This window comes from Catharus ustulatus, chromosome 1 (genome assembly GCF_009819885.2).
Source record: "Catharus ustulatus isolate bCatUst1 chromosome 1, bCatUst1.pri.v2, whole genome shotgun sequence".
Lineage (NCBI taxonomy): Eukaryota > Metazoa > Chordata > Aves > Passeriformes > Turdidae > Catharus > Catharus ustulatus.
The window spans coordinates 65,603,343-65,626,299 of record NC_046221.1 but is presented as its reverse complement, the minus strand read 5'-3'; the positions used below and the strand labels follow the sequence as shown (position 1 = coordinate 65,626,299).

The 22,957-nt window shown below is 39.3% G+C and overlaps 1 protein-coding gene across 2 annotated transcripts in view; it reads left to right on the top strand.

Annotated features, from left to right (window-relative positions):
- RNF144B (ring finger protein 144B) overlaps nucleotides 1–22,957 on the top strand; it is an 84,209-nt gene that overhangs the window by 11,806 nt on the left and 49,446 nt on the right. For both annotated transcript variants that reach the window (XM_033071605.1, XM_033071600.2), the window contains exon 2: nucleotides 2,704–2,751. The gene's annotated coding sequence lies outside the window, so the exon portion shown is untranslated. The remainder of the gene's footprint in view (nucleotides 1–2,703; nucleotides 2,752–22,957) is intronic.

Below are 22,957 nucleotides of genomic sequence, written 5' to 3'. Positions count from 1 at the left end.
ACCTCATTATGTTCAGCAAGGTCAAGTGCAAGGTCCTGCACCCGGGTTGGGGCAATCCTAGCATGGATACAGGTTGTAATGAGTGGATTGAGAACAGCCCTGTGGAGAAGGTCTAGGGGGAGTTGCTGGATGAAAAATTGAATATCAAAGCCTATCGCGTTCCAAAGAAGCGTGATGCATGTTGAGGCAGGGGATTCTGCCCCTGCTCTGCTCTGCTCTGGTGAGACCCCACCTGGAGTGCTGTGTCCAGCTTTGGGGTCCCCAGCATAAGAAAGATGTGGATCTGTTGGAGCAAGTCCAGTGGAAGGCCGTGAAGAGTATCAGAGGCCTGGAGCACCTTCCATATGAGGCCAGGCTGAGAGAACTGGGGTGGTTCAGCTTGAAAAAGGCTCTGGGTAGACCTTAGAACAGTCTCCCAGTACCTAAAGAGGGCTCAACCATGCCATATGAGCCACAGATATTAAAGTACACAGTGAAGCAATGTGGAGCCGGACAACTTTCCAGAGCAGTTGTTTTTTTCCCCCCCGACTGCTCCATTAAACTTTAAACAAATAGTTAAATGTAGAAAAAGAATTTTGCAAAGAACACTTTTAAAAGTTCCCAATCCTGTTGCCTTCCAAATTATGTTTATTTTAGAAGAGAAAACTTGCTGTTTCTAATGTATGGAACTGAGTTCTAATACATTCTTTTCTTTTTTATTATGTCAGTGTTGGTAAATTTGAGCTTTGAAGGCATGACTATAAAGGTTTGAATGTATTTTTGTAGGAAAGACAATTGCAGACACAATAGTTGATTAAAAACTGATTAAAATCAGGGTTTATAATGTTATTTAAATATTGGAGATTTATGTGCCCATTATTGTTTATCATGTGCTATGTTACCATGAGGAACAATGCTGTAAATGCAGGGAATCAAAACTGCACTTGTCTAAAGTCTGTGAACAGCTGCAGGCAGCCCCTGGACATGTATTTGGAACAGCACAGCTGGACCAGAAGAGCAGTCACTGCTGAGAGGTGAGCACTCCAGCTGCCTCTGGAAGGTCCAAGAGTTTGGCTGCTTTTCTGGTTGTTCACAATTGTGATCTGCTCTGTAGTGCTGAATTTTAATGTCACACCATTCTGAAGTCTGTATAATTCTACCAGTTTCCAGTATGAGGCTGTGAAGGATTGGTGGCTGCTCTCTTAAAAGCTTTCATAAGCTGGAAGTGAACATTGAGTACAGGGCTACAAACTGATTTTGCCAGGCCGGATGGTTGCTGTTGCATGTACTGCCTTTGTGCAGCAGCTCCCTGCTTTGTTCTGGGTTCCATGCAATTTGAAGTAGCTTCAGTTTCAACTAGGAGCTCAGTTCATACTTGACTTTACATGAAACAGTTGTAAAATTTTTAATGGCTGACTTTTATTTCACTTGAAATGGGTTGAAAGCATCTCGGGGAAATATATAAATCTCTTCATCTTTCGCATGTAATGTTGACAGGCATTTGAAGAGATCAGTGTGAAGTCTTATGAGATCCATAAACCTTTTTGATTGCAGAAGGAAGATGCAATCATTTCTGAAATCTCTCTGAGAAGTGGAAGAGAAAAATAGGTCATTAATCAAACATGGAACAGAAAGTGTGAAGTTACAGCTTGCAAATTATTTTTGTTCAATGTACTTTTAAAAGACGAAGACAGAACCACTTGTAACCTTTGTAACTACAGAATTACAGTTCTTTTTAAAGCATTTGCAGAAGATGCATATTCATGCTATGGTTTTCAATTTTCAGATTAAGAAAATATGCTTGCTTACTTGAGTTGACCTTTACAGAGTCATCTTTCAATAGGGATCTGTAGGGCATATTTTTTTCCTTACACTGACCTTTTTTCATGGAGGAGAAGAAAAAATGTTGAATGAATTTGGTATATTGTGTCTTTCTCAGGGGATAGATTACTTGATAGTTTTGGCTGTGTCAGGATGAAAATAAAAGCTTGTGTTTGTGACAGTTGACCTGAGAGCAGCTGTCAAATATGTTTTTGAGTCATGGAAGTATTTGAAAATGTTCCTGTCAAATAATGGCATACGAAGTTCTTTCCTGACCTTGGAAATTATTGCTTGTTTTAAAAAACAGTCTTGTGGCATCTCTAGTTTCTCTGAATTAGGAGCAGTAGGGTTCTTCAAAATTAATCTATGTTATCGTTAATACAATAAAACAATCCAATCCCCCATGTCAGAGCATCATAATTAATTTGTTCTAGTGTCAGTCTGCTTTCTTTCATGCTGCATTTCATTTTCTAATGGAGGTTACAGGAAGAGGGAAATCATACCAGGACACTGAGAATTGAACTCTAATTTACATGGGAAAATATAATAATAGTAAAGTAGCAGTAAATTTCCTTTGGGAAAACAAGGTTTTCGTTGGTAGTGTTGTTCTTGGTGAAGTTGTATGTGCTTTGATGTTGGTGTTAATGACCTCAATAGAATCATTCTATAGACTTACATTCACTACAGGATTTAATATATTTTCATTTTTCTTATACTTCCTAGATAATTTTACTGATCTCACAGGAAGCATAAATTTCATTTACTTTCAGATAACCAGCTTGTGCTAATTCTAGGATGTTATGAATATTTGTAAAGCTTTTGCACAAGTGTTCTGTAACTGAGGTAAGTGAATTGACATTTTCACTCCATATTTAAAATAATTTACACTTCTTGTTCTTACAGTGACTGCAGCACAGAAGTATCCTTTCAAGTTCCTGCAGAAAGAATCCTGTAAGTAAACATATGGGAATTAAAACTGTGTTACAGATTCTATATTCTTGCTAATGGAAGAGTGAACAAGAAGTCACTATATGACTTTTCATATGTCCAGCTTACCTAACAGGGCTCAGACAAAGGCTGATGTTGCACTTCCTAATCCTGTTAATTCAGCAATGATTTTGATTGTGCATAATATATCATTGTACTAAAGCAAATCTAAAGGTTGACATTGGAATGACATCTTGAGGATGAGTATCAATTTAGTCAGAGGGCAAATCTTTGCTATCAAACTTTATTCTCAAAATTTTTGCACAGTCTTTCTAAAAATGAAGAAGTTATAGAAATCTAATATTTTTGTAAGAGTAGTTAATATGGTAGCTTTTATCTCACCCCAGCAGTACATTTCTAGCCCTTTTTCAATTGCAGTCATGTTCTGGATTTAAAAAACTACTACAAATCGTGAACAATCAGGAATAAAATATCATAATACTTTGACATTTATTGCATCATCTCCCTAAAGAAAATGCTTTGGTGTAGATGAAGAATTGCCTCTCTTGCTGACAACAAGGATCCTTCAGGTTCAGAAACTTCTGAAAACTCACTTTCAAGAGCTGTATCAAGGCTAGTTAAAGTGCTGTAGAAGTACCAGTGTAAACACTCAGTCCATACAAGTTGCACTTCTACAGCTTAAAGAGCACAGTAGTTTTGTCTTTGCCATTTCATTATCCTCTAGACACATATATTTCATACTCCTGGCATAGATAGTAGAGGTACCTTGTCCTGGACAATTTTGGATGCATTCTGGGGTCTAGGAGAATTGTGAAAGCTGAAGTAACCTCATAATCCCTTGTTGAAGTTTCATGTTTCTACGTGTGGCAATGTTACATCCAACCCTTTGCTGTTGGTAAGGCCAAAGGCTCTGTCTGTCCCTCTGTAAATACAAGATAAATAGGCATTCAGCTAAGCTAAAGGGGAGATTTGGGTCTTTGGGGGGCTTCGCAGGTTTTTTTGGTTTTTTTTTGGTTGGTTGGTTGGTTGGTTTTTGGTTTGGTTTGGTTTTTATTTTTTTTGAAAGCTTCCTGCAGAGTCTGGGTATGGAATTTTGTATGATACTGCTTGCACCGTGAAAGCATAACTCTCTGGCATGTGTTTGTAGGTATACAAGTAGTTACTTAAATTTGAAGTGCAGAGAATGTATTTTTCTTTCACATCTGGATTGTGACTTCAGCGTTTCTAAAGTGTAAGTGACAGTAACTTGCTGATATTAGGATAAGAAAAGGAAATTAGTTACAATTTTGTACTAACTTCATTCTGATATTACAACTGCTTGGATAATAATCAGTTTCTGCTTAAAAATGGGAATGGTATTCATTCTGGGATAGCTGGCAACCAACCTTCACTGGTAAAGCCATTGTGGGATTGTTACTGGCAGGTGTTGGAAGATTCAGTAACAACTACTGCTAAACTAAACTGTTTTAGGAACAGGGACTCAAGATATTGGAGATTACAAAGTGGATCAAATTAGTCTGTCTCGATTCCCTATTTTATGAGTTGCCACATCTCTGTTTTGCAGCTCTTTTCAGTGGAGGAATGGGTTAAAATCCTTTCTCAGATGGTGGATAGTGAACTTGAAGTCATATTCTCTATATGTTTTTTTTCTACAGCCTGTGGTAGCACTGAGGAGTGTCATGCTGTGGTTCACAGCTTATCTCCACAGGCAGTTTTGTTGACCCAGATAAGGGAGTGGGGCATGTGAATGAATAAGGAATCTTAAGCTAATAGCACCTTTTCTTCATAATATGATCCGAAGGTTTTTGTTTAAAGTGAATTAATCGTTTAAAGTGGAATGGGGTGGTCCTTCATGAACTTACCTGAATAGAACCTCTTTCTGGAGATAATTGCAGTGTGACCCATTAATCATTGACTTTCATCAGTGGTGACTGAGAAAGCTGAATAATTTTGAAAACTGAAGGCTCTTTTTCTATATATAAACTTGTATTAATAAATATTAGTGGATGACTGAAATATTGTTTAAACCCATGAGTCCTTTAAAATAATACAGAAAGCAAAGTAAATATATTTTCCAAATAACAGTCTTAACTATGGGATTTAAATTACTTTCTTCATGCAGATGTATCACCCAGTGCCTCAAACTCATTTTCTTTCCCTTAGCTGGAGGTGTCTGGTAGAGGTAATAGGCAGAGATTTACTAGGAAGCTCCTTACTTATTAGAAATAATATATCATAACTGCTGTTAGTGAGCACTAGAGGGCTCTTTAGACTAAAGCAAAAGAATACAATGTCATGTTTATCATCAAGGATATGTCTGAGGCGTTTTGGTATTTTGAATTAAATCATCAAATCCACTGTTTCCATTTGAATAGTGTAAATCTTCCCTTTTCAAGAAAAAATGAATCAATGTCTTTGAAAGGAGAGGAGTATAGCCTGTTGTTATGTAACAAGTGTTTGAATTTTTGAGAAACATGGCCTTTATATGTAAGCATCCTACTGGTTTAAATTTTTATATATATTTTTTTACTATCAGTGAAGATTTTTTTCAAGTTCCTTTTCCAAGTGGTTTATTTTAAGATAACTTATGTGCATGATTTATGTTTTTTTCTGCTTGTCTGTCCACCTTTAGATGTCTTTCCATGCATGGTGATTAGTTTGTAAAAGCCCCTGTATTATGAAACCCAAGTCTGCCTTGCAATCTAATAAATGTGATTGCTGTACATATAGGTGAATATAAAATGTAGCTATGCTTCTTTGGAAGTCTTTTTCAATCTCTTTGAACTTGGTTTTCAAAAAAGGGCAAAACTTTATAAGTTTCATGAATGTCAAAAATTATTCTTAGCTGGTCTGAATTTCTAGTGCAGCCTAAAAAGGCTTTGCCATCTTACACTGGCTGGTATGTGGACTGAGTGTGTTTATTCCAGTGTTAACTGGTGCCATTTGGGGGGAGAGGAGAAGCTGTAAAACTTACTCTATGCTGTTGGGGAAAAAAACCATAAAAGAGGACCAGTCTATAAGCTGTAGGGGAACAGTGGTCTCGTTGCCTTGGTTTACCCAGTCTTTGTAGTCAGATATATTTTTTTCATACATCCTCTTGATTTTTCCTTGAATAGTGGTTCTTTTGCATAATTTCTTTGAGTGTTTTTCAAGGACACCGAGGTGTTGCAGAAGGCAATTGATATTAGAGAAAGGGAGAGACATTAAAAATTGAGTTAGTTATTATGGTACCTAATTTACATCACACTAGGTAGCATAATTTTTTATTGTCAGAGTGAAGCCTGAAATGATGAACCAAAATTAATACAACTGTGCTTTCAAATGTAAAGCTTTTACATAGACACAAATGTACACTTGTTTCAATAAGACTTTGTAGAGAACAATGAGTAGGCTGCTTATTTAGAAAAATGAAGGGCATATTTTTTCCCAATAGCAAGTCAATCATCAAAGCAGCAAATGGGACTTTAAATAAAGGCTGAGAGATAGTTTATTTGTGGGACCAATGTCCTAGAAACCAGTGGAGATTTTTCTGTCTTAAATAATGTTGGCAGCAGCAGGATAATTTTACTTGAGACACTTTCTTTGTCTGTCAGACATTCCCCATTTTCTTGGATTTTCCTGGCCCTGATGTACTGTTTCCAGTCACAGGTATATGCAACTTATTTTTAGCCCTTGGTGGTGGTGTTCTGTACAAAACATTCTGCCTCCAAATGGAATTTTTGGAAGTAAAGAAATGTAATGATGTAGTGGGCCCAAAAACAGGGGGTCTATTTGAACTGTTTCAAGATCAGAGTGATCTATTCCCATCTGGCTTTTCTTTCAGGTTCCTGAGACTTGGTGATTCAAAACATCCATTGTTTAAAAGGGGGCTGTGAATTTATAAGAAGGAATCTTTCCTAGTCAGGAAAGATTCTTACTGATGTTGAGTGAAGTGTTAACTGACCAAAACAGCTTGCAGAGAGAGCAAGACAAGAACATTGAGGTCCATTTTATAATTTTCCCTCCTCCAAGTCTCAAGAATAATAAAGCTCACTTTATTATTCTTACATGCTAGAAGCTCTTGGAGGAAGTGGGAGAGAGAGTATTTGGAGAAGGGTATGTAAGAGTGATGGAAGTAGAATTGGGGTACTTTGTCTGCCAGGGAAAAAGGTAGGGAAAGAAGATAACAGTGTTGAAAAGCAATAGACTGAGGGATTCGCTGTACTGAGGTCAGACTGTGAGGAGGAGTGGGGAGGTAAGGGGGAAAGGAGGTGAAGAAAACCTGGTACGGGCACAAATCATCCCTGACTGCTCCTAAATTTCTACCCTCTCAGAACACTCGCACTCCTTGCTGGTACCCACTCCGCTTGGGAATCCCTCCAGACCTCTTTCAGGTCCTCACCCTTTCTCCACTGCAGTCCAATAACTTCCCCACCTTCCATAACCCCACTCCTATCACCTCTGTTCTCTTTATACCCCTGCTCTGCTGCTGTTTCCAAGTATTGCTGGCACAGGAATGAGGACAGAAGTGCTTAATTTCTTCTCATCCTCAGGGCAGTAACATTTAGTTTTATCCATCTTGCTGATGTGCCTTGAAGTGATTCCATGGAGGACAGCATAGCTCTCTTTCCCCAAACACTGCTAATATTAGACCTAACAATCACCAGAATCAAAGTAATTTCAGTTTTCTTTGAGGATGAATGCCCTATCTGTGTAGTTCACTTTGCTACACACAAAGTGAGTTTAAGCTATGGACATTAGACTTCATTAAAATGTCTTCTGGACACTCTATGGCCAAAGACATGTCTGGCTGCTATATTTCTGTTTTTCATCACTGATGAAGCATGATGCATGTGGTGACTTAGATTAGAAGATGACAGGCTTGGATCTGTCTCAGCTGCTGCTTCCAACTATCATAGAACCAAAATAGCATAAGCTACAACACAGTTCATAGAGCTTGCAAAACACACTTGCCTAGGGAAAATGACAGCCAGGTATCAAATACTTTGGCAACGAGAAGGTTCCTTTGATATAATCAGCAGGTTATCCCATGAGTGCAGTCTATGGTTTAAGGAGAGTCTGTGTTGGCACTAAGCTGAACAGACTGAATGCTCAGTGAAAAGAACATAATGTATTTTAAAAATATTTCAGTCTTCTGTGCCATGGTCAGTTCTATTTGACTAGGTTTTGTTTGAATAAAAAATAGAATGCAAAATACTGTGATTCTGGGAAGCCTGAGCTCTTTCCTAGCTCTACTAAGTTTTTGCTAATGTGACTTAATAGATACATATATGTAATTTCTACTTGAAATAATGTCTTGTAATATTTTTAGCTTTTTCAATTCTAAGTTTTAGGGCAAGATTCAAATAATTGCCAAGAATCGCAGCATATCAGGAGGAAACTAAATTGTGACAAACAGAGTCACGAAAGATTAATGTATTTCACATTATTAGAAGATAAAGGCCTATATTTAAAAGAATCAAGTAATTCTAAAATGCTTACTTGTCTGAGGACAGGACTCTTTGAAGGAGAGTAATTTTGTTCTGTATTACATAAATTCTGAAGCAGAAACTTGCTGCAGACAACATTTGACTATCTTGCTGGTAAAAACATTTTGGAAAATTAATGAAATGTATAATTTTGACATTTTGTAAATAAGTAATTATGCCAAGCCTAATCATCAATAAAGAAATCAAGAATTAAAGGCACATTTAGAACCCTGTCTTTCTGATGAAAGAAATTCCATTGGGAATTTTAAAAAATATGGGGATTGGGAATTTTAACAAATGTGGGGAATCCTCTTTCATGTGTAGTATTATTTGCCTCAATACCTCTTTTAGTTTATAACAAGTTATATTAATATTGTTTTTCAAAAACATGGCTGTTTGTGGAGGAAATGTCATCCTGGATTGTAGAGAGGGAGTGAAAGGAAGGAAGGGAAGAAAGTGAAATGTTAATGTTAGGCCCTGATTTCTGGTGATAGGGGTGGGAATGCTGAAGAGGTCTGTGATTTTGATGAAGTTTATAAAACCCACAGATATTTAGTAAGCCATATAAGCAATATAATTAATGTTAATAGCTTTTCATATAAAGGCAGCTTATTCATAATCTCAGAAGGTGGGTGTTGGCGACTATAATCACAGCTCAATACTTTTCTGTGATAGGTATGCAGATATCTTTTTCTCTACCCATTATCTCAAATGGATGTCTCCCAGCTTTCAGCTGAGAAGTTCAGCTGGAAGTGGGAAATTTTATGTGGGTGGTGGTAAAAAATAACCCTTATTGCAATCCAAGGCATACAGACATACTCAGTGTATCCATGACTGTGTCCCTGTCTTTCCAGTCTTGCTTTTTATTCAGTTTTCATGGGACAACCTGTCCAAATATTCACAAAGACAGACTGGATCCCGTGGGCTTGTCCTAACTATCCATGTTCATTTTGCCAGGAGTTCATACTTTTTCCAATTGCACATTTGCTCCACAGAGCAAATCTTGCTGTAGGCTCCATGGCACTGTTTAAAAATACAAAAAACATAAAAACTGTCTGCTATTGAGATCTCTCTTATAACACAGCAGCCAAGACCTTGTTAAATCTCTTGCTGATACAGCTCTGATATCTCACAGCTAGAGGAAACTGAAAACCTTGCCACAAGTTCATCTTTTTTGAGGAATTGCATAGTGCATCCTCTTCTGTCATGTCAGGGCCTTTCTGTAGGTGGGAGATAGGGCTGAGAACCTCAGTCTGAGGCAGCAGTACTGATCTTTTTAGACAGCTTCTTAATGGCTTCAATAAAATGCATAAAACTTAATAACACTGACTATTTTCTCTCTTTTGAGTTAGCTGTGTGAATAAACTCCCAGAAGCAGAAGTTGTGCAATGAAAATAATTATCTCAGGACATTTTTGAAGAGTGAATTTTCTGTTAAGTTTGTCATGCTGTTGTGTTTCCTGAAAAGGAGCACCAAGGAGCATCTCAGCAGCCTTTTCAGGAGACTAGATTTTCTGCTTTCAAAGAAAACACAGTGTGTGCAACCACCCTATGCATCCCTTTGTCTGTCCATCTTCCCTCTAATGGTGTTGGACTCACTGCCCAACTTGTAGAGGTTCCTGCCAGGTTGGAGGCGACAGAGTTCAGGTCTAGTTCATTATGTTCTGCTGCTGCTGGTCACCCGCAAGTGCAGATGTAGCACTAGGCTGGCAGGAGCTGGGAAGGAGGAGTGATGAGGGTGGTGACTGTAGGAAGGGGAAGGGCATGGAGAGGAGGCAGTGGAGAAATGCTGCGGGAGGACACTCGGGCAGAGCTGTGTGTGATGGAGGAGTTCAGGTATTGTGCAAGATTGCTGTGAGGGAGCACAGGGAATACAGCTGTGTTGCACTGGAGGGCTCAGGCACTGCATTACACTGTGGGTGCTAAATGTAGGACATGATTCTTTAGGAAACCAGGCTTCATTAGTCCTGCTGTTCCCAGGGTGACTTACAGAACAGTAGGCATGCTTTGACATATGGCTGTATACCAGCAAAACTTTCTGTGAATGGCTGGAAGACTGAGTACTTTCTTTTGTTCCAAAGACGCATTTTCATTTCTACCGAAAATGGAATTATTGAGAGCCTGCTGTGGATAGAAAGCCTGTAATTTATCGGGGAGCTGCACTGGTAGGCATATCTAATCTGCCTAATCCATTGCCATTAGCGTTGAACAGACAAAATGTTGAAAGCATACCTAAGCCTGCTGGTGATATAAAAGCGCCTACAGCTAAATAGATTTTTTTTTTTTGTTTCTTGAGATTTATAGCTCCCATATGCTTGCTCTACAAAAAACCAAATCCAACTGAATAATATTACTGTAACTTAGTTAAAGCTTTCTATTGATAGTATAAATCATGAGGACAAAGCTAGATTCCCTTTTATGTGCCTTTAGAATATTGATATAAAAATAGATCTTTTTGTGTTCATATTTCTTCACAATAGTTTAAGAGAATGCAGAGGCAGTACTTCTGAAATGGATCTTTAAAATTGAGACTGGTGTGTCGTTGCATCAAAAGGGAAATTCAAGCACTTCTGACAAGCCACAGTTTTGGAGAGGATGGAATAAGGGATGGAATAATCTTTGGTCCTTGTGTGCAACTCTTCTACTGATTCCCACTGAATTATTTCAAAAGCATACTTTTACATAATATGCACAAATGTGATTGTTTAACAACATTATCCCTCACATTGTAATGCAGAACAAAAGACAAGGAAGGGAGAAAGAGGAGTGAATAAAGCTTAGTGAGCAAGCTGCAGTCAGTGTGGCAAAACAAACAAACAAAAAAGGTGAAGTGTACTTTGGTGCACTGTTGGGTGCTCTGGATCTCAAAGGCATTTATCCTGAAACTGAGCCACTGGGAACACCAATAACTTCCTTCTCCAGCAGCATCTATCTGATTTCAGTTAACAAAGATCCTCATGAACCTGTTTGGTGTAGTCTGAGGAGATAATGTGTTAAACTCTGTGATAGCTGGTCCTAAGTGCACTTCTTTTCATATATTATTCATTTTTTACACAGTAATGTGTTTTTCTTCAGTCTACTAGTGCCAAACACTATCCAGTTATCACAGCTCTTAATTTGCATTCTCTCTTTAATGTTTTCTGTGTTTTTGTACTGCAGAAGTTTTGACTAAGTAGTCTTCAGTTTTATTGACTATTCCCCTTTTAAGCTAGAGTAAATAATAACTATGACCTGCATTTTGAAGTGTTCAGTATTTATTTTGTTCTTGAAGAACCACTGAATAACTGGTCAGAGCTGGTTTTCAGGTGACTCATGTTCGTTTAGCACTTTGCTCAGCAGCTCTTTGCAGGAGATGGGGTACAGAAGCAGAGGGCTTTTATCACCTTTTTTTTCCCCTCTTGGAAACCTTATTGGAAATCCACACACAGTGCTAGTATGCATTAATGATTCTCCCTTTTGCAGAAGTTGAAAAGCTCATTAGATACCATCAGGCTTCTTTTGTGCATGATATTAAGACAAATAATGAAATTATATGATCAAAACACTTGACTAAAGGTTGTCCAACACTCCAGATGTTAGTAACATGCTGTGGGAACCTTTTGACTTTCAGGCCAGACTCCTCTGCCACGTGTTTCTTGTTTTACTGTAGTTTTACTCAACATGGAGCAGTCATCCTGAGAGGAAGTCTACAAATACAACACAACCTAGAAGATGATGAATAGCTGCAGGGAGCATGAATGGGCCAATACTGTTTTCTTGTAATGGGTGTCAATGTGGAGGGAAGGGACTGAAAAATATATGTATATAAAAAGATGAGAGCTTGTTCAGTTGGGTCAGGCTGGTAAACAAGATTGATTGTTCTTACTTTGAAGTAGAGGTGGAAATGGGGGAGGAGCTCTGGAGCCCATGATGTTTCTCAAAGGCAAAAATCTTTCCCAGTGTGTAAAATCATGGCAAGGCAATGCTCGAGTTATCTGAGCTTCAGGGGAGCACAGTCCTGTTCTGTACACACTGGGTTTCAATTACTCTGCCAGACAGTATTGAGTAGTATTGAATCTGCCACTTGACTGGAGGCAGGCTTGATAAAGACAGCATTCATGATAATTAAATAGTTCAAACAGACTTTGAAAAGAGAAACGTGTCCAGCTAAGGACTGGGATAGTTGATACCTTGCTGACTTTGTCAGCAGGGCTTGGGACTTTGTATCTGAGAAAAGGCAAATCTTTGTGTGACACTGCAAGGGGGGCTGAGTCAGGGGATCACTAACCTGTCTGCCTGGCTACTGCCAACCCCAGTGACAGACAGACAGACAAACAGAAGCTTTCAAGCTTTCTAGAGCCTGGTCTCTGCATTTTTCTATGTCTGTTTTTCAGGAAGCTGAGCCACACAGAACTGTTCTTCCAGAGTGGTCTGTGGAACACTCCTAGATTTCATGGCATTTAAACACTCTGCTTTGTTTCTGTCTCCTAACTAAGAGCTAATCCCTCCTAGAATAGTTTTCTTGTATAATTTTTCAGGACAATGAGTGACTGAGGCTTCAATTACAAATGCCAGGGAAAGTTACTCTTAGTTGTGCATGTCAGCAAAATGTCTTCCTTTATTAAGGTGACTCCCATTGTGGAGGAAGGCTACATGGCAAAACACAAACTCTGCCAGAACCACCTCCGCATTTGAGGTGTTGGCAATATTTGTGTCATGATGAAGTAATTGGAGCACCCTACTGATTACTAAAACAGGTTCTTCACAGACCTGTCTGAAACAGTGAGGATTTTTTGAGAGGGAGGGAGGCAGGTGGGGAAGGGGTTGGTGGATGAACTAGGGAAAGCTGAAAAGGGGAAATCTCTGAGAAATCATTCAGTCCAGGCAGGGACTGTCAGCTTTGTGATAACATGTTTGAGATCAACTGATGCAGGAGTGCTTTATGGGGCTCTCGAGTCTGGAAAAGTGTTCTTGCCAATGGATAAAATCTCCTTGAAAAAGTTTGTTGTTGTTTTGAGGATTTTGTTGGGATTCTGGAAACAGTGAAAGGAAATGTGGTTTTGTTGTGAGTGTTTTTCAGTGTTTTTCAGGCATTAGGTGTTACCATCAAACATCCTGTGGTGCCAGCTGTGGCTGTTCAGCTGTTTGTTCAGTCCCTACACCGACGTGTGGCTCGTGCTGAGAACCCTCTCTCCCACAGCCTGTCAGCAGGGAGGATTGCTGCTTCTGCTCCCTGGCTTTCTGGTCCTCCACAACTCGCTGCTCTCTTGTCTTCTGCCATCGATGTCATCCTTGCTTGTGTTGTTACTAATTTTTATGTGGGCCCATCTATTAAAAAAATCACCTTGCCTTATTATTCATAAAGGAAACATAATCTTCTTTCAGCTTCTTTGCTTCCTCTATGACTTGTACAGTGGCTAGCCAGCAGTGATGACTAGTTAATGCTGGTCAAGAATTGTAGCTATTTATTTTCTTGAGGAGGAGGAAAGGAGGCTGAAGAAGACATGTCAAATGTTTTGACTGATTTCATTGTGTACAAAGGTATCTTGTATCTTCTTCCTGTCACAGTCTTCCTGCCTTACTTTTCATGTTATTTCACAACTCTTCCTCTGGTTGCCTCTGACTTCAGCTCAGACTGTGAACTCTTCCTGACAGTGTGCTTGAGTGATGCATTGCACGGGGACCACAGTCTGAAGTAGGGTACAGAAAACCTGTAACATAAGAAGTATTGATCCCAGGCTACTTCACAATCTCACAAAGTACAGCCTCTTATCATTACTTTTAAAAGTAGAAATGTTAGCAGTTAGGAATTGTCAAATAGGTGTTACCTGAAGGAGTTGCCTTCTGATAATCCTATGCACACATTAATGACAAACATTAAAATATCATGGTCATGCACGTTACATTTGCAGTAACACAGGAACCCAGATGTAAATACTAGAAAAAAAATTGTTTGTTCAACACATTTCACAAGAAGGCATTTAAGGCAAAAACAAGATCAAGCACACTGGAGCACATTAAATACTTCTACAGGTACAAAAAATCATGAACTAGTGCTGTATTCACAGTGGGATATTTGGGATTTCGCTTACTGCTGGAAGTAACTACTCCAAAGAAGAGGTGCAAAGATTTTAGCCTTTTGGAGTAGTTTCAGACAGGTTTCAAACAGGTAGTGCAGGAAGTTTTAGGAACTCAGGAAGTTTTAGGAACTGTCTGCCAAACATTTTGTGTGGCTGAGGTAACAAGATAGAAAGGACATGAGTCAAAGGGAGGATGGTGGGAAGGTGGGGGGAAGAATACAGGAAGAGATTCAGAAATGAGAGGTGTCAGTGGCCCCTTGGCTCCTCTGCAGGCACTTTGTATTTATTTTGTATTAGCATCTAGTATTTAGGCAGATAGAGTTATATGGCATTTATCTCTTCTACCTTAGTTAAGGCAGGATTAATAGAAACATGTAGACACTTTATATTGTTTGAATGATCATTTGTATTATCTTCCAAACAAATATACTTCATCAGATCAGTGATGTTCACTAGAAAATTTCTTTTTATAGGGACTAACGTTTCATCTTTTCATTCATTCATTCATTCATTCATTCATTCATTCATTCATTCATTCATTCCAGATTTCCCTTTGAAAACTTATTTCACTGCTTTGGCCCTTGAATGCAAGGCACTTTACAGTGTGTAGCAAACCATACGGGATAGCTGAGGCATGTGATGTGTACTTTGTATACAAGTAAGTAAAGTTCTGGAGGTTTTTTTGTTATGTTACAGATGATAAAATTACTGTGCTTTTCCAAGGTCAGAGGGTGTTTGTGGCAAAGCCTAGAAGAAAAAGAAAAAAAACCAAAATCTAAACCTTTTATCTGTGCTGCAGGTGTTTTTTGTTAAAAAGCTGGACAGCCTATTGCAAAACTTCTGAAGTTGACTTCCAGTGGTCAAAACTAGAATGTCAAATGAAAGCATTTCCTCTTACTTCCTACTGTGTATAATGAAACTGAAAGTCTGTACGTAGTCCCACATTTGAAGAGTACCCAGTAACGTGCCCTGGATTTTGCTATGATTTTGTGAAATGATCAGCCTAATCCTTAAAGGTTTGAACTGATTTAAGTCTCCTCCTTAACTGAATTTCTTAGGGAAATGGACTACACTATTTTTCTGCTGATAAACTTGACAACTTTCTGAGCCATCAATGTAAAAAAGCCAGGCTGGACTACCCTGTTGTACATGTCTGGTACATCTATTCAAAAAAACCAACATTGCATGAAAGACTCACTGATTGGTGTGCATGTGAGGCAGTGTACTTTGTGACTGCTCCAGGGACACTTTGGAAGTGATCAGGGAACTGGGGTTATTGTTTTAGTAGTGTTAAGGCACACAAATAATTAGAAACCAGGCTTCATCAGTTTTGCTGCTCAACCATTTCTCCATAGACAAGTTTGGAGCATAAAATCTACCACATTAATTAACCTTCATTCCTGAGGAAGACCATGGTTTACAATGCCTTCTGAATAATGAAGATAATTTATTCACTGAGTGTTTTTCGGCAACATGCTGGAAACAGTTGTACAAGTGTTCATTATTTTAAATTCATAAGCTTTTTGGAATTTTTTTCAACAGAAAAAATAAAGTTGTTTGGCAATGGATGGTATAGAGAGCAGAGATCTTGATCGTCAGTTTAGGGATGTTTTAATGTTAGAGAATCTTAAACCTTCATACAGTGCCAATAACAGACTTTGTGTGGTCTAGACAGAGTGATGGATGGGCCTTGTGGCCCATAATAATACTGAAACTCAAAACATCTTGGTATGTGGAGTGTTGCGTATTTTTTATCACTAAGAGATAAAAAATTTATTTTGCACTTGTTGCCATTTGAAGGAGGCTGAAGCAACTTCTCTGTTTCCTGGAAAGGCAATCAAAGAATGAAAGCACATTATTGGAATTTTTCCTTCACCGTCACTATCTCCATTCCCGTCATACTCTGCTGTGTTTAGTGGAAATTAACTGCAGCAGAACATCCAGAGAACATCTGATTTCCTGTAAAACATTAATTTTATTATTCTTCCTGCGTGTTTTTCAGTTCTCTCCTTCCTAATCCTACTGACAACAAAAGAAATTACCCAGACATCAACTGCTGACTTTATGTAAAATATTGCATCAAAATAATGATTCATTGCAAAAAGATTTCACACAGTAAACACACCTACAAATACCCACTCAGGTCACAAAACCAAAAATGCTATCAATAAAGACAAAGGAAGTTGTTATTTTAGTTTTTGAACAGTCTTGATTCATGTTTCCTGTCATTTTTCTTGGGGAAAGAGAAACAATTATCTTTAAATAAACAATTTAACATAACTGCTAGAAATTCTTCAAATCCTTAAATCAGTATTATCAGGAATAAATCCAAAGCTGAAATAAGCTACATTCTCCTGCTGTCCAAATTCTGTTTCCACGTAAAAGTTTGAGTGCTACATCTCACATCATGATCTGATATTATTTTTAACCCAAAGGCAAGAAACCATTATTGTAAACCCTGTTTCTGCGGCATAGTGTGGCAATCACCATATTTCAATAGGATCTCAGGTGGAGTTTCTTGGTTCTTACCAAGTTGTGCTGTATAATTACTCTGAGGTTTGCTCAGTAGGAAGCAGCCTATTTGTTCTAGTTTTGTCAGCCCAGAGAGGTGCTTTGTGCTGCTTTCCAGCTGAGGCCTGTGGCAGCTTGCTCCCTGGGATACCCAGAGAATGTGAGATGTTTGTGATCACCAACAGGGGTGCTGGGGATGCTACGTGTCTGGATTCTGACAGAGTTTGTTCTCTGCAAGGCTGTTGAGAAGTGTCTGCTTGTCATCTTTTTGTTTATGTTGTTCCAAAAGCCATGAAGATATACAAAGCTAAAAGGTCTTAGTGTTTTTCCATGCAATGTTAGAAATATTCTGTAAGTGTGTATGATTCTTCTTCCCTTTCACTTGCCTTTTTATCAGTATAGCAAATGTACTCTATTCGTGAACCAAAACCAGAAAGACTGGAGAGTGTTATGCTCAGTCTCTTCATGCTGTTAATTTCATATTTAGGGGAGCCAAATGGTTTCCCTGCCATTGGCCTCTGTTAGAATCATAGAACATTTTGGGTTGAATGGACCCGTCTAATACAACTCACCTGCAATGAGCAGGGGCATCATCAACTGGATGAGATCTCTCAAAGCCACATCCAACCTGACCTAAAACATTCGCAGGATTGTGGCATCCACCGCCTTGCTAGGCAATGTGTTCCAGGGGTTTACCACCCTCAGTTCCTAATATCTAACCTAAACTGACTCTTCGTTTAAAGCCATTCACCTTGACCTGTCATTACTTGCCTTTGTAAAAAGTTTTCTCCCTCTCATGTAGGTCCCTGGAAAATGCTATAAGGTTTTTCTGGACCCTTCTCTTCTCCAGGCTGAACAACCCCAGTTCTCTCAGCCTGTCTTTGTAGGAGGTGTGCTCCAGCCCTCTGATATCTTTGTGGTCCTCCTCTGAACTCACTCCAGAAGCTCCATGGCCTTCTTGTGTGTGGGACCCAAGAGGGGCAAGCATCACTCCAGGTGGGGTCTCACGAGAGCAGAGAGGGGGAGAATCCCCTCCCTCACACTCTGGCCATGGTTCCTGTTATGCAGCCCTGTGTACAATTGGCTTTCTGGGCTGCAAGTGTACATTGCTGGGTCATCTCCAGCCTCTCATCCACCAAACCTTCCTTGAACTTCATGTTAAGTTCCTCCTTAAACTTCATGCTCTCTCATACCTCCTTGGCAGATTTCAAGATCCTAGAAGTTTCTGCCCATCCCTTCTGCAGGTGGGATCTGACCTAGCTTTGCTCATTTGGTAAGTGAGAGAGGTGTCAGGACTTCCTTGCAAGTAGGCCAGTTGTTTCTCCTTTTGTCTAAAGTCTCTTTCTCTTCTTCCACAATGCAGCTTTTCCATTCCCTGTGATTTAGGATACTGTTTTTCCCAAGATGTGTAAATTGCAAGCATGTGGAGAGTTATCCTAAGGATAACGTAAGGAAACACTTAGTTTAGAAAAATTTACTCACAGTCAGAAGTCATTAAACAGATTTCTTCACCTTGTAAGATAGAATTCACAGAAACTAAAAATTCAGAGTTCACTCTTCAGAGCTTTGTTTATATTGTATAATGCCAAGTAATTCTCCGTGGGAACAGATTTATTGATGCATTTTGCCCTGTCTGTGTTTTGTCATGTCCCAGGAAATACATATACGTGTATGAAATCAAAACTTGGAGAAAATACTTGATCTGTTTAAATTTCTTCCTGCTGAGTATAGAGCAGTTAAATGGAGCCAGGGGCTTTTCAAACATGAAGTCAAGCTTAACAAAAAGATGAGTTCACTTGTCATTTTCTCAATGACCGCAGATTGTACTGAAGCAGAAAACACTATTTGCTTGGATTTTAGCAGTGTTTGGAATACCAAAGGTTTTGATATGTCTCTTGCCCTTCTGCCCTGATCAGTCTTGTAAAACTCAAGTTTCTCTTCCTAGATATTCTCTCTGCCCAACTGGCTATCCCTAATTTTATGAGCCTTAAACACCTTACTCGGTTAAAAGCACCTATTTTTAATGAAGTTACCTGGCAGTTGACTGTAACAGATACAAAAATAAACAACCTTAAGTAAACCTCTCCCAGATTATTTCAGTGCAACTGAATAAATCCTTACGTCACTTGCACCAAAGCAAGCAATGTGCTTGGCTTTGAGTTCCCACTCTCCTAATTTTGGGATTGTTGAATTTAACAACTCTTGCTAGCTGGTGTGTGTTTCAAGGAGACTGTTGTAATTGCTGTCTGCTCTGCTCTGAGCAGAGGAGGGGAAAAAGTTTTATCACTATCCTAATGAGAGACCGGGATGTGAAGCAATCTTGGATTTTGTTACTACAGCTGTGATGTGATAAGAATGCCGCCAGCAAACAGTTGCACGTGTTTTAACATGTTGCTGCTTCTCATCTGGGAAGTGGTACTGTGTCCTTGTTGGATGCTGCCATTGCAAAGGTGGCCAGCCTAAAGCAGCAGGGAGAAGATAGGCTCACTCAAACAGCCCTGCTGCGGTGCACTGAGAGGCTGAAATCCTTAGAAACTATTAGTTGTGTTATCTGACCACATGATTAAATTCCACAGAGAGAAAAGTGGATCTGGACAAACCTTTTCATACCTGGTCTCAGGGGTGAGATATAAATTCTGGTAGGAGAAGGAGACTGTAAAAGGGTTGGGGAATGGCATGGAGACCCTTCCTGGAAGCCGAGTCAGGAGAGGGATGATGGGAGAGAGGGACAAGTTCTTGGTTTTTCCCTATGGGTATGTTTCAGCTCCATTATTTCCCTGCATAGCCAGTTCATTGGAGTGACCCCTCTCCAACCCTTCTTGGAAACTATTTCTCACCCTAAGTCAACCAAAGACTAAATGTGTCATACTTAAATACTAAAGAAAAGTTATGAATCAAACATACATTAGCTCCACACCTTGGTCTTCCTGCCAGATGTCTGTGAAAGTCCTATTGTTGGCTTTTATAGCCATAAAATGAAGTGCTTCAGCTCTGTCTCATCTCTGACCTGCCCATCCTTGACTTCAGAAGTTACTTAAAACAACCAGGTCTGGGCTGAAATGTATTATAAGGTACTCCCTGCCACCCTCCCCTCCAAATTCTACCTGTCTTTTAAACCTGTAGATAGAGTCTCATTAGGCTAAGGCAAAGCCATTACCTAAGAGACTGGCTTGGGTTGGAAGGAATAAAGCTGTCTCCTAATATTTCCCAAAAAAGCAGTTAAGAGCTTGAGGCAGGACAGAAAACACAGCAGAATCAGAGACATGAAAACAGTACACATTTTTATCTCATGACACGACAGGTTGATGACCTCCTCTGCTACAGAGGAAGCTTTCTGTGTTGGCTGCCAGGATGGTTTTCCCCTCTCAATTTTTAAACTGATGGTGATTCTGATGTCTGAAATTACAGCAATTCCAGGTGCGTTACCAAAACACTCTGTTAAAAGTCAACAGAATGTGTCATTTTGGGCACACAATCAAAAGGAAGAAAAATACCTGTGCATGATTGAAAGTCTGTGCCATGCTCTGAAGTTAGCTATAAGCACAGTTAATAGAAAATTGCTTAATTTATCTGAGCTTTAAGTTATCCCCATGCAATCTTCATATACTCTTGTTAAAAATGTTTGCTAACTTTAAGAGAAGGCAGGAGGACAACTTCACCGTCTCCTCTTTCATGTGTATGTTCCTTCAATGCTGCTTTATAAATTACTCTTTTTACAGCTAGTCTCACCTGTTACCCATAGGAACTGAGCAACTCCACTTCTGTATGTGTAACACAAGAATATGAGAACAAAGCAAGCTGTTTGGTTCCATTTTATTTTTTATCGTCAGTTCACGAGGTGTTGCTGGTTTGGGGGCAGCTACATTTGCTGTCCAGCTGGGGGATGGGACCTGCTTGCACAGGGTGGCCTCTGAGCCCAGGAGGCATCCCGTGTCCCTGGCTGCAGTGCCTCCAGGAGCAGTGCTGTCACCTCATTGATGATCACTGTGTGGCCGGGGAGGGACACGACTGCCTTGGGAGACGATGGCTGGAACGCCTCGTGTCACTGGAGAAGGTCAAGGGGCAGTGTGACAGTAGCCTGCGAGGAGGTGGCTGAGGACGTGCCCTGGGCTGAGCGTGCTGCTCTGACTGAATGTCTGCTGCTCAGTGGCAGCTCCTCAGTGCCTTATTTATGGCAGGCTCACAGCAACGTAGCTTGTTTTCTTCGTGCATGCTGGTTCTGCGTACACTTAGTGAGCAGCAAGGAGCTAGCCTAAGCAAAAATCTCTGTGGAGCTGTTGCAGAGCTCTTTGGCTGCCAGTGGCAAAATGCCTGCTCCTGGTGGTATTGCCAGCAGAGCTCTGCCACCAGTAGGTTTTGCTGTGGAGGCAAGTACACTTTGTCTCGGTGCTTCCAGGTCCCAAGAAGACAAACTGCACTGGAATTCCGGGAATAAATTCCGGTAATACACTGTCAAAGCTGTTGGGCTGGATCTTTAAGCTGAAATTTCTAAGCACCTGAAACCCACCCACTGGGGAAGCAGGCTGACTTCTCATGGTTTTCAACTGAGGCCCTGTTGTATTTTTTTCCTTCTAGCATTGTTCTGTATGGATCAAATACCAAAAGATAGTTTAAAGTATAAACACAGGAAAAAATATGGATGGAGAAGAAATATAGAACTTACGGAAGCCATATGATTTTGTTTGGAGATGGTCCACTATGCCAACAAAGCTTAATGAATGTTGCATTTTGCTTTGTTGGTAGGAGCAGGATGAGTGTAAGTCACCTTACCACTTCTCTTTGTGTCTGAGACAAATCCACACATTTTGAGATCATAATCATAAATGTTCAGTAAACAGTGTGCCATTCCACTCCCTTTTTTATGGTAAAATAAAAAGCTCTTTACACTGCACCTACTATTCTTTCAAAATAATTTAACTTCATTTATTTCACTCCAATAGAAAACTCCTTATAATAAAGTTTTATGTTTTAGCTAAAGGGATTAATGAAGATTTCAAGCCTGGTTTGTCACTGAGTGACTTGCATACCAACTCAGAATTATAGAATAATAGGGTTATTTAAACAGGAAAATATATGGTGCTGATTTTCTTGTAGCTATACTGATTAAAACTTGTTTGCATGCAAAATATTACATAGCTCTGTATTTTTCTCCACTGACACTAATTTCTAGCACTGTATGATGATAAAAATACATATATGGAATAGAGATTCCTTTTTAAAACATTTGGTTTATGAAGGTACCACAAATGACTTTTGATGGTGTAATCTCCCTTTAGAATAGTCCCCATTGAAGACAACTATTAATAGTTCATGACATCAGGGGCATCACACTTGCAGGTTCAGATAATATATGTATACTCCCTGTGCAAAACCCCTTCCTGTTTTGTTTTCAGCTTTGGTTATGTTACTCACTAGTATCTATTTTTGTTGTGAAACTGTCTCTCTTACGTCTACAAATACTTTATTTTTCCATAACAAAATGGATTATTCACATGTACACTAAGTAAAATGAATAAAGACTAATTTTTTAAAGTTAGGCTCTGATTTTAAAAAGCTTGTTATAAAACTTATGGATAGCAATTACTTTTCAGGTTATTTGGTTTTTGTTAGTTGAAAACTGCGAAACAGGGTAGTGAATTTTTTTGTTTTTTCCCCTCATAAGCAAGTCATATTTCTTTATGTAGAATTACAATTAAACTGTTAGTTATACACTAACTCAGTGTTTTCATTTGCTGTTAATGGTATTTTGTTTGGGGGATGTGAGTGATCTTTTCACTGGTCACCTATTACTTTTTTACCCATCTATGTCAAAAATTAATTAGTAATTTCAGTTAATGCAGAGTGGCTTAGTCATTTCTGAAGTATTTCAAGTCACTGCAAGGATGACACAGCCATGTTAGTAATTAACTGTGCCAGCCTTTATTCTTATTCTGGCTAGTAACTCAACTAAAAGTTTCCAGTGATGCTGCATTTTGACATCTGAAAGGCTCAGCTATTCCCCCAGCCTAGAGGTACAAAAGCATCAGTTAAGAGTGTCCAAAAAATTACTTGGACCCTCTCAGTTTTATACTTTTGCATCACTGCTATCCAGGAAGAAAGCAAATGGGGAGAACTTAGCTTGTGCCTTGTCTGGAATTGTGTGACAATGTGAACTTCTTTTTTATTTGTTGGC